A 20,533-nucleotide genomic window follows, 5' to 3' on the forward strand; every position below is an offset into this window, starting at 1 on the left:
ATAGGCTTCTCCCATCTCTAGGGTTTAATGATAAGTTTGTGTTGGTGTTGAGTTCAAGAAATTAGTTTAAGAATTATCATGAGGTTCATGGTAGGAATATTTATTTGTTAAGGACATGGAAAATATAAGTGAAGAATGGTTTCTCCATTTATTGTTACTTGATTTCCAATTGAATAGTTGTTTAGATGTTATGGTAAAGAATACCATGTTATGAGCTTTCATAAGATCAAGCAATTGATCATTGAATAAAGTGTTGTTGTGTTGGTTTTAGTTCCATTTGATCTAACCCATTAGATCAAATCATCTCTACCCAAAACAAGGTTTTAGCAAAGTCACATTGAGGTTTATAGCGCTTGACTTGATGAACTACTTCAATTCCACCAAGGTCAAGTGAAACTTCGATTCATTGTGACTTGTTTTACTTTAAAGCGCGAAAATTCCCCGGATTTTCTATGCATGAATGCAATGCACACATCTGTTTCCTCTATTTTTGTAACCCCATTACCGGGATATTACGAGTCTCTACCCCTTAAACTAAACTTCATCCTCGAAGTTTGAACTCTCTCACGTTTCCGAAGTGTGGATCGACTTATGCAGACTACGACTTGTCTCGAACTCCGTATTGTTCTTACTGGGTATAATTGAATATATCCATTTTTCCAGATTCTTCCTGGAATCCATTATGGTTTGTCTCTGAACCATGGTTCTTACTTTGATTCATTGGTTTCTTCCAACTCTATAAGCTTGTTTCCTTTCTCATTGAAGATTCAATGATTGAGACTTCTTCTGGTGCTTGCTAGTCTTAATCGAAGACTAATTGGATAACATCCTCCTATTTGATAAAATAGGTCTTTGTTTTCCCTTAGTACCAAAACTGCAATAATGGTACTAAGTAAGGTATTTAACATGGAAATGATCATGATGGTTTATTCCTCTAAGAATGGATTAGACTCATTTAGTCCATCCAATCATGGTTTATTATTGATACCTATAACTATTTTGGGTTCTTTAGGTTCCATGAAAGGAATCATTCAAAAACTTTGATATTGGTATATTCAATCTTCTTCATTCTTTGACCATCTTGGGCTTTATTGGTCTACGGTATTTCCTTCATCCAACTTCATTAACCTTAGCTTACTTGAGCTTCCGTGCTTCTGAGTAAATATTACTCACTTTCTCAAGTTATAGTCCACATCTTACTTCCTCGAGGTATGAACCTCGGCTTCTGGTCTGACATCCTTCTGAAAGTAATGTTCAACAATCTTATGAAAATAAGATCGAACTTCCTCTCAGTTCAGACCTTCTTCATCTATCTTACTTAAAGTATTGAGTCATTGTACATCCAACTCAATCTTTACTCTACCCCTTATAGTTTTCTTATGGTCTTCAACTCCTTTTCTTCCAACTATTGGACTTATGGTTGGATTATTGGTCTGGTTCTAACTTATGGGTTTTACTTCTTCTAGGGTCTCGCGAAGAATGTTTGTGGTGTATCCACTCAATTGTGGACATCCCATGTGAATCCTTCGACTAAATGCTTATAGATCTAGCTATTTGGCTGACAAGATTTTTATTTGTTCACAAACTTTTGTTATAACTAATTAAATCGTGGACTATTTGTAATACCAACTGATACCAGCTGTGGTTATTATACCAACTGTGGCTATTTGATATCTAAAATTGGATTCTATTATAGGTTCTGATCAACTGGACGAGACATCTTCTACTTTATCTCGCAGTATTGATATTATACCAATTGTGGTCTTCTGATATCGACTATGGTCTTCTTATGTCTGCTATGATTTCATATATCACCTTCCTTCATTCAGGGTTTATTTTGCAAGAAAACCACTAGCTGACACTATGAGTATAGTATCCTAAGTGATTTCCCATGCATTCCCTCTTCTTTGTTGACTATGGATCTGCTTCACCTTCACCATAATCACCATATTTCTTACCTTCATGCTTCTCATGTACTAAAGTACTCCTCTGTTGAGGTAAAACATGAATGTTGGTTGGCACTTCCTTCGAGTATTATGGTTACATCCCACAACTTTACTTCCTTTTTCCGATGAACCTTCATCTTGTCTTCGAGAATATACAGAATTCGTCACTTCCTCACACGAATACCATTACCCTCTAGATCTATAGCATCAAGTAAGGACTTGATATTGCAACATGCATTTGCATATCAAAGTCAAACATCATGTATGGATCTAGTCAAACAATGAAAATCCAATAAAATCCAAGAAGATTCAGCTTTGTGCTTATAATACACACCATCATAAGCTTCGAATATGATTGTTGAATAAGACATCTCTAAACATCGGGCTCGATGTGTAGTATAGAACACCACATCATATAGGTTTATATCGTGATACTTAGCACGAATATATGGAATTCTACTGTTTGTCTCAACCTTTACCTTAATTGCACATTTGCAATGAGATAAACTTGAAACAAAGTGGTTTGGGATGGTTGAGGTTAACATAATTTTCTTTGGAAGTACTAACTTAGCTTCCATTTTGTTGAGGACTACTTCACATGGTGTGTCTATGCTCTAACATAGCTAATCTAAATACATAACTATTGGAATATAGCTCCTATACTTCCAAGTGTTTCTATTGTAAGACTATGGTCATGATGTGCTTAGCACACTTCCCATGGTTTTGGAACACAATCCTTGCACTATTGTTGAACAACTGGCTTCGTATTGTTCTCCTCCTAATATTTATGATGTTCTAATCCATCACATAATGATTCTCAGGTGAATCATAAATGATTACTATCTCTACTATGTAAGTAAACATATTTCATTTCTTTTATCTCTTCCTTACCTCCCATGATTGACTCATTATGGTCGATACTACCTTATATAACTTATTTTTATTATTTACTATCAGTTGTTTCACTGGTTTAGATAAATTTTACTTACCCTTACTTGTATTGGTTTACGACTTCTAGTAGGATATATTCCTTATATACTTATCTTAATCACTTGTTATCTCTCCTATTATAAATTTGAATAACTTTTACTTAACCATAACATGTGTTGGTACACATCTTCCAATAGGATATCTTCCTTATGGTTGTATCCTCTCTTTGGACTACCATGTATTGTATACCAAGCTGTGATCTACTTATCAATTATTTTAAGGACTTAATGGTGTGCTACGGACTTGGGATTAGCTGACTAACTTTACTTTATCTTGGTAAGCTAGGTAAGAAATATTGACTCAAGTGTGTCGGGATTATTCTCAAGTGAATATCCATCTCAAGTCATAAGAAGTATTTGGTTTATCTAAAACAACTTCCTATAGACACTACCAATCCTATAGGTCTCCTTTAAAGGTTTTAATCCTAGGGTCAAAGCATTTGCTCTGATACCAACTGTGGTGACCCGGCATACCACTGCATGGTGTAGTATGCAAGTCTGATATAACACCAATGAAACACCGTTCCACTAGTATTATATCGCTCGAGTGGTACAACGAAACATATGCGGGTCCAAGGCATGTCTATAGAATTACACACAGACTCTGTTACATAAGATCATCACAGCCTCCTACTTTACAATGAGGTAAAACTGCAGATAACTCCAGAAGAACGACTCGTAGTCTAATCCTATCACGAACTCTATTTGTAGAGTATTTAACTAGCTATAGAGGCTAAGAATAGATTCTAGCTAAATAGGAGCTAGGTTTAGGAAGCTAGTTCCCTTCTATGGCTAAACTAGGTTTTCTCCTTGTTGGATGTGGTATCTGACTCCTCTGACAGGTTCCTGTCTTTTGAAGTAGTTGTTGACTCCTCGGTCTTCGAGTTGCACTGTAGATCCTCCTTTGATGCCTCCATATCTAAGCAGGGAATTTAAGAGTGGGATGAGTACGAGCGTACTCAACAAGTTCATTATAGGAAAGAGGTGTTTAATGCACTAGCTACGGCATTAGACCGAGAAAGTCTAATACCAATGCAAGTTTTCATAATCATTTCTTCAAAAGGTTGCTTTTATTCGGAAGAACTATGTCCGTCAGCCTTCACCGGTTTACTAGAACTTCATGGAGCTCCTTTCCGGCCGCGTTCGCAGTTCCATATCCCGGAACGAGGAGTGACAGGTCACGGTTCTTTACACTCTGCAGAGGTGTGTTGCTTTACCCATAAGAGATCTTAACCTTGGTGCCAACCGGGCGCGCAACCCGTCCACACTTCCTATGGTGTGAGGCCCGGTATAAGGTCTAGCCAATCATGTTCCTCCGCTACCTCGAACACCCACCCTTTGTTGCATACCCCGACCCTGGGTCCTCGCCGGTCCCATTATTCCCACTCACGGGTGGACCCCGACCACGACAACGGTTTGGGACTCGTTAACCAAACTCCTTCGCCGGTAGCTGCAACCCATCATAGACCGCAATACCGTGGGGACTTAAGGCTTCCCCAGCCAACCGCTTGCACTTCGAGCGACAAGTGTCTACGGACTATGCCGTGGGGACTTAAGGCTTCCCCGACCAACCGCTTGCCCCGACGGATACAAGTGTCTACGGTAAAGCGCATCCGTTGATGAACGAGAGGTGGAAACACTTTTGACTACTCCGTCCCACTCCGGATCTTATGGTTAACACGGGTATTACGGCACAAGAATCACTCGGAGACATTTGTTGTTTAATCCTAGATGGATATAAACCCGTGCAATGGAACCTCCACCATATCAACACAATCCATGGTTCCATTGCCCACCACATAGTCATATTCATAGTTATGAAAGTAGTGGTTTTGATTTTTATGCAATAGTGATAACCATAATACTTTGCAAGTAATTTGATAGAAATACTCAATTGACATGAGCAAGTGATGAACTTGCCTTTCTTGGCTGCAAGATTATGCGGACAAGGTCTTCGATACGCAATAACTCCAAATTCTGAAATAGCATCATCGTCCGGTAAGGACGATGTTTAAAAGATTGGCAATGATGCAATAATGCATAAGTATGAGATGCAATCGCTCTAAGCGTGATCTAACCCCAATGATTTAGATTTAGTGAATGGCAATGATTAGTTCAGGGTGTGTTGTACTTTTAGAGTGATTCTCAAACAAGGTTCTTATTCAGGGTTGTGTTGTTTTAGAATCATAAGCAGGTGGTAAAATGCATAGTAACAATCATACACACCCAGGAATAGTGGTTGTATAATAAGTAAAGAGCAGTTGTCAGTTTTAAGTCCTTATAGTGCATGGTTGATGGTTACTTATTATATAATTCAAAAGAATAACTTTTGAAGAACATGTTCTTTAATAAAGAACAAGTATGATAATTAGGTTTGGTGGGTTCTATGGATTCCTATGATTCCAATTGGTTTCTGGAGTAAGAATGAGGTGGATCCCAACAATGTTGGATTCATCAGCTACTAGGGCTTGTATGGTCGAATTAAGCCTAAACATCTTGAGCAATTTATTATAAATATTTGCTATCAAGGTTGGTATATTTTGCTGGTGATAGCTGACTATTGGCTATAGATCCTATTAGGCAGGATTGGTGATGATTCCTTATTTTCTTCAAAAGAATAACTTTTGAAGAACATACTTCTTAAGTAATAAGAAGTATATCAATTAGGGTTGAGGTGGTCTAGGGTTTACCTTTTAATTCACTAAGTAAAGAATGGTTGGTTCCTGAATAGGATGATTCATAATCATCTAATACTAGTAGGTTTTAGGGGAACAGGGTTATGTAGTGCAGAATAATAGGTATGGTTGCTATTTGGGTTCATCACCATGGTGTGGTGTTAAGTAAGGATGATTAAAGGTTAGTGTCTCAGAAGATAGGAACTAGAGTTGGTGCCCTATTTGATCATCTAGGCATGAACACATGTAATACCCATATATTAAAGATGAGTTTCTAATATTTTATGAAGTCATTGCAATTGTTTAGTTGCTACTATGGAGCTATGAAGGAGATCACAATATTATGATCACATATTCTAACTTAGGTTTAGGTTTGGAAGCAATTTAGGGTTCACATGTAATAATGGAGCTAGTTTTCTAATGGAGTTAGGATTTTAGAGTATCACATGGAATGATGAATTCCCTTTTTTTTCTACCATATGGAACTAGGGTTTTCTAGTTACCCTATAATTCTTGGATTAATAACTTCATTTTTAAAGTTGAAGTTATTAATAACTTTGAGATAAAAATAATAATAAATTTGGCATTTTAGTATTTTTAAACAATTAATAATTAAAGTAATTATTAATTAGGGTTTAATTTTTTCCACTAATAAAGATTTAACAAAATAACAAATAAGGAAAATTAGCTTTAATGTTTTCTTTATTTTTCTTACTGGTTTTTATTTATTTTAGAAGGTTTTCCTAATTATTGAATTTTATTTCAATTAGGAATAAAAGAAAAGGTTTAATTATTAAGTATAAAACAATCAAATTTTTATTAAAATAAAAATTTCATATTATATTTTATTGGATAGGGTTTATCTTTATAAAAATTTTGATATCTTATTTACATTTTTCTGACTTAAATTGAATTTTCTAGATTTATTTGAAGTTGCAGTAATTTTCTGGTATTTGAAATGAAACGGAATTTACTAACTACACCCGTGCCTGTGCTACTCACAGCCACAGACAGGTGGGCCAGAGCCATGCTGGCTGCCACGGTGGCGGTGATGTGGCCACCATGTGTGTCACCGGCGGCCAGTGACGGTGATCGCCGGCGCTACGGTATTCGCGCGGGCAAACTATCCATACGAGCGAGGTTCGGCGCGCCGAGGTGAACACGCAGGTACTAGCGCCGCCCCCATTTGGTCGCCGGAGCAAGCTCGCCGGCGATGCCGAGCGGCGAGCTCACGGACCAACGGTCGCTGGGCATGTTACGGGATGCAATCGAGCGATTTAAGCAAGCTAGGGGAATCAGTGGCTCACCAGGGGCACGGCGCGCTTGATGGCGTGGCCGGAGGTGACTTGAGTCGCCGGAATTCATGGCGACGGCCGCCAGGGGGTTAAGCTTGGTGACGGCGCTACGGGCTGCTTCAGTTCAATTCCTTCTGTAGGAGGAGCAAGTCGACCACGGCGGTGCTAATGGCGGTTACGGCTTCGTCTGGGGAGGTTCCTACCGGCGGCGAGGAAGATGGCCGGGCGAGCTATGGTTTGCTTAATTGGGGCAAATGAGGAAGAAAACGAGCCTGGGGTTCGCCGTGGGGTATTTATAGGGTTCCAGAGGCGAGCCTCGTCACGCAGTGGAGCAAGGAGAAGCCGCCGGCGCGAGGGGGAAGATCATCACGGCGTCGTGCTGCTCTCCGGCTCACGGAGAGGATGAGGACGAGCTCGTCCTCGATATTTTTAGACGAAGGGGTATTGGGCTGGCTTTGGCTGCAGTTTGGGCCGAGTTGGTGGACTCTGCCGGGCCGATTCTGTTGGGCTGCTGCGGTCTGGTAAGGTCCAGGTAAGCCTTCTCTCCTTTATTTCTTTTATTTATTTTCTGTTTTATTCTTTGTTTTGAATTCTGGTTTTATAATTCTATTTTGAATTCATATTTGAATTCAATTATGCTTTCAGATGTTTATACCTATTTTTAATTAGGATTTAACACTAATGATTATTGCATGATTCCATTGTCCAAACTAATGTGTAGTGCATGATTTTACTTGTATCCTTGTGAGTTACATTTAAATTTTAATTTAGCCATGAATTTATGTGTTCTTTGAAATTCCTGTTCCTCCTTGTAATACAACTCTCTTTTGGATGATTTAAAGTGGATAATTGCTTCACAAAGCATTTTAAAGATTATTATGAGGTCTTGGTTTCTTATTTGGGAGTTTGTTTCATTTGCATATTATTTTATGGGATCACCTATTGAGTATGTTTTGTAAATTCTCTTATAACCCCCTTTAAGGTGAACACTATTATTATCTTTGAAAATATCTAGAGTAATTATTGTACCCATAATGGCTTGGTCTTGGTTACATAGGTAAGTGGTTGATCACCATACATGGTTTTAAATAAAGGTTTTAAACTAGGTTCATCTTATGCTCCATAATTAAGCATATGATTTAACTAAAGTGCAATTCTAAGGTTCTAATTATATTTACCTAATGGCACATGTTTTGGAACTTGATTGTGGCTTAGGTTTTAGTTGTGATCACCTATGTGATACACAAACTAGTTTTGGGACAAAATCCTAGGTTGTAGATATGGGATGGCACCATATTGCATGGGCTAGGGTTTAATCTCCCCTAACCATGTTAAGATGGTTGCTTACTTAACATTTCATGTGCTCCTTTAGTTACTAAAGATCTGATAATTGGTTTTATCTTCTACCAATAGACTTCTATTATTATCCTTAATTTATCATTTAAAGTAACTAAAATGGTTATGGTTCTTTTTATAGTTAACTTTGGTTATAAGGATGAATGGTTTCTCACACTACCTTAAATATATGGTTTATCTTATGGCTTATTCTTCTATTTCCCCAAAGCATGGTCATGGTATCATCATGAGCAACTTATTCTTAATGTTTATCTTCCATTCCCAATTCTTCTTTTGGAATGGATTATTCTAGGGTTCTACTCAAGGAATGATGATGTGATTATCTAAATATTGGGTATTCCTAAGAATTCTACCTTGCTGTCTTCTGTAGCTTGTTCTTCATGAATTCTGATAAACCTGCATCTTGTGGCATGCCTCCACCTCCTAGCTGCTTCATCTTGATCCTAACTATTTTATGGAGTGACTCAATGTGTTGGTCTTCTTGCATCAAGGTGCAAGATGATGAAATGGATGAAGTGTGAGGCTCCTTTTATAGGCTTGGGCATGCACTAGTAACATGACACATGGGTGGATGACTCTTGCTTTAAATTGATGAATAAGGTGCTTGGTTGTCATGCTCTCATCCATAGCAATCCTTTAAGCATGAGGTGGCATAGCTTAGGATTCAAGCTATGTAGATATTTTCATCCTATGTGGCATGGGTATTATCCTCTCATGTGATTTATTTTTGGATAGCCAAGTGGCTTTTCTTACTAAATATCTTTTGAATAATTTTATGCTTGTGGGGGAGTCACTATATCATATGTGATTGTATTTATATTTTAATTGGGATCAGAATGTCAAAGACAAGGATTATACCCCAATTTTGAATGGTGATTGTTGATTTCACCAAGGCATGATCATATGAGTTTCAAAGTACTCATATTTTATTTTATTCAAATAGTTTGAACTATAATTCGTAATGTAAACGAATTTAGTTTTGTGATATTGCACATATTTAATAAGTTATGAATAAAATTAGAATGTGTGGCTTTTATGCACTCAGATCCTTGGGTTTTACCATATTTGGTAATAAGTTTTAAAGTGAATTTAATTATACCTCAAGTGTAGTTTCTTATCTTTTAAGTGTTAATAACTTAGAGTTTGATTATTATCTATTTGATGGTTATAGGCTTCTCCCATCTCTAGGGTTTAATGATAAGTTTGTGTTGGTGTTGAGTTCAAGAAATTAGTTTAAGAATTATCATGAGGTTCATGGTAGGAATATTTATTTGTTAAGGACATGGAAAATATAAGTGAAGAATGGTTTCTCCATTTATTGTTACTTGATTTCCAATTGAATAGTTGTTTAGATGTTATGGTAAAGAATACCATGTTATGAGCTTTCATAAGATCAAGCAATTGATCATTGAATAAAGTGTTGTTGTGTTGGTTTTAGTTCCATTTGATCTAACCCATTAGATCAAATAATCTCTACCCAAAACAAGGTTTTAGCAAAGTCACATTGAGGTTTATAGCGCTTGACTTGATGAACTACTTCAATTCCACCAAGGTCAAGTGAAACTTCAGTTACTGTGACTGTTTTACTTTAAAGCGCGAAAATTCCCCGGATTTTCTATGCATGAATGCAATGCACACATCTGTTTCCTCTATTTTTGTAACCCCATTACCTGGGATATTACAACGTATCAACTCCCCCCAAGCTTAGACCTCGCTTGTCCCCAAGCGAAACTGAACTCGATAAACAAGACCACATGTTTATGGAGTGAAGAGTCGATAAATAAAATACGGAAAAGACGCATCACATTTATTAATTCACACAAGACATTCTAGTAAACAACTTCCTCATATAACTCAACTTGAAACAAGTAAAGGGAAATCAAAAATAAAGGTGCATAGGAAATCATAATTGGTGATGGCAAACTTCATTCTTGGTCAAAGAACAATTAACAGATTGTACGTATCTTTCGAGCAGAGCCTTTATATTAGAGCTTATATAGCAGATCTTACATGCTCAATCATAACAATCTCCTCATAATCATTGATAACCTTCAAAGTCATATTAATTTTAGATCACAATATAAATGGTTGGATCACAACAACTCAATTGCTTGCTTGAGACAGAGGGAAATAGGTTTACTGACTCAACATAAAAGTAAAAGATATGCCCTTCGCAGAGGGAAGCGGGGATTAAATCATGTGCTAGAGCTTTTTATGTTTTGAAATCATATAGAGAGCATAAAAGTAGAGTTTTGAGAGGTGTTTGTTATTGTCAACGAATGGTAGTGGGCACTCTAACCCCCTTGCCAAACAGACTTTCAAAGAGCGGCTCCCATGAAGGACGTTATCTCTACCGAGCAAGGTAGATCATCCCTCTTCTCTTTTGTTTACACATGTACTTTAGTTTTATTTATGGATGAGACTCCTCCCAACCTTTGCTTTCACAAGCCATGGCTAACCGAATCCTCGGGTGCCTTCCAACATTTCACATGCCATGGAGGAGTGTCTATTTGCAAGATTAAGTTGCTTACTGATGAATCAGGGCAAAACATGTGAAGAGAATTATTAATGAAAGTTAATTAATTGGGGCTGGGAACCCCGTTGCTAGCTCTTTTTGCAAGATTATTGGATAAGCGGATGTGCCACTAGTCCATTGGTGAAAGTCTGCCCAACAAGATTGAAAGATAAAACACCACATACTTCCTCATGTGCTATAAAACATTGAAACAAATAAGAGATAATAACTTTTTGAGTTGTTTAAAGGTAGCACATGAAGTATTTACTTGGAATGGCGAGAGAGATACCACACGATAGGTAGTTATGGTGGACAAAAATGGCATGGGTTTGGTTTAAGGTTTTGGATTTACGAGAAGCATTCCCTCTCAGTACAGGTCTTTGGCTAGCAAGGTTGGTTAGCAAGCATAAGAGTTGTGGGAAACAAACAAATATACATGTGATAGAAACAATCATGCATCTTTCTTGTAAGTACAAACAATTTTAACTTCGGAATACTAAACTCATTAGCTAACAAGAAAGAAAGATAATTAAATAATATATCTACATGTATTTCCCTCTTTTCTACTTAAGCCTCAAAGTATTGTTGCTATTGACCAATGCTAAGTTTGCCAAAACCAAATAGATTTACTTGATGCTCCCAAAGTGATACCGATACTAACAACAAGATCAATCATATAACAAAAATTGCAAACTAAAATAAGGTGTGCAAAACGTAAATGATAAAACTTCTCATTAATATTCCATAACGATAACTCACACCAAGGGATACATAGATAACCAACTAAAAGAGAGATACTTCCACACTGCAAACCATCTTATATGATAACTTCCCTACTCATGATATGACACTACTTAATAGTAAAAAGGTAAAAGATAGTGATGATGTGATACCGCGGCACTTCCCCCAAGCTTGGAACAAACCAAGGGGGTGCCAATACCAATGATGAATTACTCCTTTGGTGGTGGTGAATTCTTCCCGTCATCAAACTTCCAAGGAAGAGGCTCTTCATCAACAAACGACGTATTGGTCTCAGGAATCCTGCAACTGGCAGCATAGCTTATGTGTTTAAACCTGTTTTCATACTCACAGTTTTGATTCTGAACATCATAAAGTTGTGCTTGGAGTTTGTTGGTAGTGTTGTGAAGCGAGAGGATATCGTCCCACAGCTGTAGTCTCCTTCTTGTGTTCATCAATAAGTTCGGACACAATCTTGTGGAAGATGTCTACTTCACGTTCAGCCATCTTCTTGTAGGTGAAAACCTCTTGTTCTAGCTTCTCCATCTTGTCCTCTAAGCTTCCTTCTCCTTTAGGGCCCCGGACATCTTCTATCTGCAACTCTCCATCTACGAGCAACAATTCCTTGGGATGCATCTTCAGCTCGTTCATATACGGGTTGACGACGTTCTCAAAGAAGCTGTCCTTCGGAGTTCCCGACGAAGACATGGTGGCTCTAGATCTGAAAACAGTACCTTGCAGAAAATAGCTCGAGACAAAACACGACGAGAAAATGATATACGGACCTCGAGGGGTCTAGGGGATTATATAGCAAAAAATTTCACGACAAAAGGAAAGTACCAGGTCGAACCGGAGTGGAAAAGGGACTCCGAGAAGCCGTCCCCATAGGGCGGCGCGGCCAAGGTGGGGCCCGCGCCACCACGTGGGGAAGTGCGCTCGTGCGTCTCCTCTGCTCCGATTCGATCTCGTAATTTTTCATATTTTCTAAAAATAGCAAAAACATTGTTCGGAAAGTTAAACGCGGACTTTTTATTACCAAAACTGTTACCTATTCGAAGTCGAACTCTGTAGAACTATCAATTTGATCTTTGATGAAAGTTTCCGGAGTCACCTCTCGAATAACATCAACATCTTCATTATAAGAATCTCCAGAAATATAATGCTTGAGTCTTTGTCCATTCACCACTTGTGTGGCATCATGATGTCTACGCACGCTTCTGTTCCTGTAGACAGTGTTGGGCCTCCAAGAGCAGAGGTTTGTAGAACAACAACAAGTTTCCCTTAAGTGAATCACCCAAGGTTTATCGAACTCAGGGAGGAAGAGGTCAAAGATATCCCTCTCAAGCAACCCCTGCAATCAAGATACAAGAAGTCTCTTGTGTCCCCAACACACCTAATACACTTGTCGGATGTATAGGTGCACTAGTTCGGCGAAGAGATAGTGAACTACAAGTGGTATGAATGAATATGAGCCAGTAGTAACGACGCCTAAAATAGCTTGCCGGCGTGCGGTTGATGGTAGTAATATTGCAGGAAGTAAAGATGCAAGTAAAACAATAAATAAGCGATGATTGCGTATTTGGAAACAAGGCCTAGGGATCATACTTTCACTAGTGGACACTCTCAACATTGATCACATAATAAAACCACTTTACACTCTCTTGTTGGATGACAAACACCATTAATTGTGTAGGGCTACAAGAGCACCTCAATGCCGGAGTTAACAAGCTCCACAACATTCGATGTTCATATTTAAATAACCTTAGAGTGCATGATAGACCAACGCAATTATACCGAGTACTAACATAGCATGCACACTGTCACCATCAGGCTATGAAAGGAGGAATAGATCACATCAATACTATCATAGTAATAGTTAACTTCATAATCTACAAGAGATCACAATCATAAACTACGCCAAGTACTACATGATGCACACACTGTCACCATTACATCATGGAGGAGGAATAGACTACTTTAATAACATCACTAGAGTAGCACATAGATTAATAGTGATATAAAGCACATTGCAATCATAAAGGAATATAAATAAGCACTTCACTATGCTATTTTGAATTACTCTTTGGCAAGATAACGAACACTAATTCATCATGTAGGAAACCTTAAAGATGTAATCCCAAGTACTAATAAACACCCCACGCTGTCACTGTGAGCATTCATAGGAGGTACTAACACACCACAATTTCATAGAGACATCCAACTCAAATCATAACTCAGTGAATAAGTATTCTGTGAAATATAGCCTAAGAGACCCACACGGTGCACACACTATCACCTTTACACACGTGGGACAAGGAGTCTCCGGAGATCACATAAGTAAAATCCACTTGAATAGCATAACGACATCTAGATTACAAGCTCATCATATGGATCTCAATCATGTAAAGCAGCTCATGAGATCATTGTATTGAAGTACATGGGAGAGAGATTAACCACATAGCTACCGGTACAACCCTTAGCCTCGGGGGAGAACTACTCCCTCCTCATGGGAGACAAGCAGCGGTGATGAAGATGGCGGTGGTGTCGATGGAGATGCCTTCCGGGGCACTTCCCCGTCCCGGCGGCGTGCCGGAACGAGACTCCTCGTCCCCCAGATCTTGGCTTCGCGATGGCGGTGGCTCTGGAAGGTTTCTCATACCGTGGCTTATTCGTGTTGAAGATTTAGGTCAGGGAGGCTTAAATAGGCGAAGAGGCGGAGTCGGAAGGGCCACGGGGGACCCACACGGCAGGGGGCGCCCCCCCTCTGGCCGCGCCGCCATGGCGTGTGGGGGCCCTGGGCCTCCCCTCTGGTCCCTCTTCGGTGTTCTGGAAGCTTCGTGGAATTATAAGATCGTGGGCCTTGATTTCGTCCAATTCCGAGAATATTTCCTTACTAGGATTTCTGGAACCAAAAACAGCAGAAAATAGGAACTGGCACTTCGGCATCTCGTCAATAGGTTAGTTCGAGAAAACGCATAATAATGACATAAAGTGTGTATAAAACATGTGAGTATCATCATAAAAGTAGCATGGAACATAAGAAATTATAGATACGTTTGAGACGTATCAAGCATCCCCAAGCTTAGTTCCTACTCTCCCTCGAGTAGGTAAATGATAACAAGGATAATTTCTGAAGTGACATGCTATCATAATCTTGATCAATACTATTGTAAAGCATATGAGATGAATGCAGCGATTCGAAGCAATAGTAAAGACAATGAGTAAACAAATGAATCATATAGCAAAGACTTTTCATGAATAGTACTTTCAAGACAAGCATCAATAAGTCTTGCATAAGAGTTAACTCATAAAGCAATTGATTCAAAGTAAAAGGTATTGAAGCAACACAAAGGATGATTAAGTTTCAGCAATTGCTTTCAACTTGTAACATGTATATCTCATGGATAGTTGTCAACATAAAGCAATATAACAAGTGCAATAGGTAAACATGTAAGAATCAATGCACACAGTTGACACAAGTGTTTGCTTCTAAGATAGAAAGAATAGGTGAACTGACTCAACAATAAAGTAGAAGATAGGCCCTTCGCAGAGGGAAGCATGGATTACTATATTTGTGCTAGAGCTTTTCATTTTGAAAACAAGAAACAATTTTGTCAACGGTAGTAATAAAGCATATGTGTTATGTATAAGACATCCTATAAGTTGCAAGCCTCATGCATAGATTACCAATAGTGCTCGCACCTTGTCCTAATTAGCTTGGATTAACACGGATTATCATTGCATAGCATATGTTTCAACCAAGTGTCACAAAGGGGTACCTCTATGCCCCTCGTACAAAGGTCTAAGGAGAAAGCTCGCATTGTATTTCTCGCTTTTGATTATTCTCAACTTAGACATCCATACCGGGACAACATAGACAACAGATAATGGACTCCTCTTTAATGCATAAGCATTCAACAACACATAATATTCTCATAAGAGATTGAGGATTGATGTCCAAACTGAAACTTCCACCATGATTCATGGCTTTAGTTAGCGGCCCAATGTTCTTCTCTAACAATATGCATACTCAAACCATTTGATCATGAAAATCGCCCTTACTTCAGACAAGACGAACATGCATAGCAACCCACATGATATTCAACAAAGGTAAAAGTTGATGGTGTCCCCAGAAACATGGTTACCGCTCAACAAGCAACTTATTAAGAAATAAGATACATAGCTACATATTCTTCACCACAATAGTTTTTAAGGCTATTTTCCCATGAGCTATATATTGCAAAGACAAAGAATAGAATTTTAAACGTAGCACTCAAGTAATTTACTTTGGAATGGCAGAGAAATACCATGTAGTAGGTAGGTATGGTGGACACAAATGGCATAGTGTTTGGCTCAAGGATTTGGATGCACGAGAAGAATTCCTCTCAATACAAGGCTAGGCTAGCAAGGTTGTTTGAAGCAAACTCAAGTATAAAACGGTACAGCAAAACTTACACATGAACATATTGCAAGCATTATAAGACTTTACATCGTCTTCCTTGTTGTTCAAACACCTTAACTAGAAAATATCTAGACTCTAGAGAAACTAACCATGCAAACCAGATTTTAACAAGCTCTATGTAGTTCTTCATTAATAGGTGCAAAGTACATGATGCAAGAGCTTAAACATGATCTATATGAGCACACCAATTGCCAAGTATCAAATTATTCAAGACATTATACCAATTACCACATGCAGCATTTTCTGTTTCCAACCATATATAACAATGAACGAAGCAGTTTCAACCTTCGCCATGAACATTAAAAGTAAAGCTAAGAACACATGTGTTCATATGCAACAGCGGAGCGTGTCTCTCTCCCACACAAACATGAATTTATTCAGAGAATGAAAAGAACAAAACGAAAATAAAAGCACACAGACTGTGGTGACCCTGCATACCACTGCATGTTGTAGTATGCCAGTCGTTGATATAACATTCACGAAGTACCATTCCGCAAATATTACATCCCTCAGAGTAGTACAACAGAACATAGCAGGGTCCATAACTCATTCATTTATTATTACAACTATCATACACATGTCATCTTGGAGCTCCTCTTGGGTCCTAAAAGGAATACTCCTGGGTTCGAGGCGAACCCAACTTAATTTACAATACAAGAGTCTCATTAAACTAAACATTTATTTCATCGAGCAGCTAAATACTAGAGTTCGGGCTGCTCGGTTACTACCACTATCGGATATCTCTAAGCTTGTTCTCCTCCGGAAGCCTCCCCGGATCCGTAGACTATGAGATAGTCTACTCCTTCAACACCTCCTGAGAGGTCAGGTTCATCATAGCCGATGATCTCGGCTCCTTCATTGTTGTCGTAGTCCTCCTCCGGACGATTCAGACAATCTAAGCATGGGATTTAAGAGTGGTATGAGTACGAGCGTACTCAACAAGTTCATTATAGATAAGAGGTGTTTAATGCACTAGCTACGATATTAGACCAGAAAGTCTAATACCAATGCAGGTTTTGGTAAACATTTCTTCAAGAGATTGCTTTTATTTCAAAGAGCTATGTCCGTCAGCCTTCACCGGTTTACTAGAACTTCATGGAGCTCCTTTCCGGCCGTGTTCGCAGTTCCTCATCCCGGAACAGGGAGTGACGAGTCACGATTCATTACACTCTGCAGAGGTGTGTTGCTTTACCCATAAGAGATCTTAACCTTGGTGCCAACCGGCAGCTTTCCCATCCACACTTCCTTCGGTGTGAGGCCCGGTATAAGGTCTAGCCAATCATGTTCCTCCGCTACCTCGAACACCCACCCTTTGTTGCATACCCCGACCCCGGGTCCTCGCCGGTCCCATTATTCCCACTCACGGGTGGACCCCGACCACGACAACGGTTTGGGACTCGTTAACCAAACTCCTTCGCCGGTAGCTGCAACCCATCATAGACCGCAATACCGTGGGGACTTAAGGCCTCCCCATCCAACCGCTTGCACTTCGAGCGACAAGTGTCTACGGACTATGCCGTGGGGACTTAAGGCTTCCCCAGCCAACCGCTTGCCCTGACAGATACAAGTGTCTACGGTAAAGCGCATCCGTTGATGAACGAGAGGTGGAAACACTTTTGACTACTCCGTCCCACTCCGGATCTTATGGTTAACACGGGTATTACGGCACAAGAATCATCGGCGACATTTGTTGTTTAATCCTAGATGGATATTAACCTTTGCAATGGAACCTCCACCATATCAACACAATCCATGGTTCCATTGCCCACCACATAGTCATATTCATAGTTATGAAAGTAGTGGTTTTGGTTTTTATGCAATAGTGATAACCATAATACTTTGCAAGTAATTTGATAGAAATACTCAATTGACATGAGCAAGTGATGAACTTGCCTGAACACTGCAAAGTTTTGCAGTTGGAAGGTGTGGACTGACCCTTGTCCTCTGTTTCTGAAAAATAGCATCATTGTCCGATAAGGGCAATGGTTAAAGAAGCAATTATGCATGATTCCAGTTTTAGGGTTTGTTCCCCCCTTCCGATGTCGTTATTATTTCATGTAAGAGGTTAATACTAAGAGTAATTTGGGGATACTCGATTTAAAGTAAAAATACAACCTTGAAATGTTGTCAAGGTGTTTTTAAAGTCCAATTGCATTGATGGACTTATTTTCATTAATGAAAATAATATGTGTGATTTAAATCATTATTTAAATCCTTAACATAGGACTTATTCTTAATTGTCTTCAAAAATTATATTTGATATTTTATTTAAATAGAGAATTTTATGCTGATCCTTTTTCATATTTTTAATTTATTTTTAAGAGCTTTAAATAATTTTCTATTGAATTTCAAAGTTTCATGTTTTTATTGAATTGTGAAAAGTCCTCTTTGCCCCTGGGCCCACCTGTCAATGGAGCCCAGTGGGTTGGGCTAGACCAGCTCGGGTCCAACCGACCCGAGCGGTCGGTCGCTCACTCCCGCACCTCGCGCCGCTCGTCCTAACCCTAATCCCCTCCGCTCTCACTGGCGACCTGCGTCGCCCGCACCGTCGCCCGCCGATTCTGGCGGTCTCAGGCCGCCATGGCCTACGCCATGGGGCGCAATCGAACCACCAGACGACGGCGATTCGTTCTCTCCGCGTCGATTTGGAGCAGACGCCGTCCCTCGCTCGCCATCGACCCTCGCCGCCATGCCTAGAGTTCGGGATCCGCTTGATCCCGTGGTTCCCCAAGCTCCGGGCGAGATGGTGCGGTGGCCGCCACGATGGGGTGGTGCTGTGGCGCCGCCATGGCCTGGCTTGGCCTGGCGCCGCCGCGCCCTGGCGTGTGCCGCCATGGCCGCCATGGTGGTTGACCTGCTCGACCCTGGTACATCCTCCACCTCTTCTTCTCCCATGTGTGCTTGTTCTTCTTCCTCTCTCAGTAGCTCTAGCTATTGCTTTCCTCCCAATGGAGGGCCTGCCGTGCTGTTGCTGCTGCTCTGTTGCGCCTAGCTTGTTGTGTGGCGTGTGCTGCTGCTGCTAGAGCTACTGCCATGAATTCTAGCTGATGTGATGTGCTGCTGCCATGCGTATGCTGCTGTTGTGCATATACTGCTTCTGTGTGTGCATTTCCTTGCCCCTGGCTTGATCATGCTGCATGATCCTTGCATTATGCAAGTGCCAGTGCCCTGGGTGTGATGTGTATAGGGCTGTGAATCTTGGAAATGCTCAATTGAGCATGGCTGTTGACTAATTAACACCATCCCTTAATGGTGTGCTTCTGGATACAATTGTATTTAATTTATTTACTTATCTGTGATGCAATTATTTATGAGATGTGGCTATATAGTTGATCTGGTTAAATATGTGGTTGCTAAGCTTGGCTCTAGCAGGTCTTAGCATGCTCTAGCAAGCTTCTGATGATCATATGATCATCAGTTGCTTGTAAAAGCTGCTGTGTTATGACTGTGCCTCTCTTCTGCTCATCTTTGTGTCTGTGTGACACCAAAACTGTACTGATGCATGCTGTTGCTTGCTCAAGCAGTTGCTGATGCTTGCAGTGATCCATTGGATCAACTGCAAGGCTCTGTTGCTTTGATTACTTTTATGATTCACTTATCTGTATTTCCTGGATTTACTAAAATGGATAAGTGATGTGAACTGCTTGCAGTAATGATCATTTCATTGAGTTTGGCAGGGCTAGATGGATGCCACCACTTGGTTGGTACCCTAGCCCTCCTTTTGAACCCATCTGGGTGATGATAACTGTGCATGGCTTATTAGTTTGGGCTGGTTTAGTGGTTGAGGTGACCTTGACAGCAATTCATTGCTGTTTAGGTAGCTCCCACCCTTGTTGGCTTGCTATGGTTTAGTGAATACATCACTGGGTAATTCCTTGTTGGATTTCCAGTGATCTTTGATGTTGACAAACAAGAATAGACACATATTGTCTATCTATCTGATGGTGTGCTAGGTTTTAGGTGCTAGGTGACTTTGGTTGAATAGATAGGATCATTTCCTTGCTGGATTGCCTTGGTTATGCCACTGTTTTGGTCTAGCCAGTGTTCCCTTGGTGATTTCCTATTGGCTTCACCCATTTTTGCTTGCACCAACTGACTTGGTAGCCAGATGATGATACAATCTGGGTATTCTACCCATTTTGACTTCTGTGACATATGCAAATGCTTATTTATGAGCAAACCAGTGTTTTGCTCAGGTTGATCTGTTTATACCTCACTCCAGCTCCTAGAAAATGGTTGTTGGTGTAGAGGATTTGGCTTCGAGGATTGTGATGTGAGCTTGCCTCGCTCCTCCGGTTAGCCTTGTGCTTGATTTCCGCTTGTGCCTTGTTCTACAACAGTTCTAGTGGAACTGTTATGGATAGATTGGTTGTTTGGGAAGCTTGGTGTTCTTCCTGTTCTATCTCGTTCTTGATGTTCTTACCCCGGGAAGCTCGTCGACGTGAATGGCTAGGGTTTGGCTCGAAAAGTTTAAATATGTGCTCTCTTGCTCTCCCTGGTCGACAACTTGGCCTGGTCATCTTGGTGACTCACTGTGTGTGTGTGTGCTGCATGCAC

The sequence above is a fragment of the Lolium rigidum genome, chromosome 7 (assembly GCF_022539505.1).
Source record: "Lolium rigidum isolate FL_2022 chromosome 7, APGP_CSIRO_Lrig_0.1, whole genome shotgun sequence".
NCBI lineage: Eukaryota > Viridiplantae > Streptophyta > Magnoliopsida > Poales > Poaceae > Lolium > Lolium rigidum.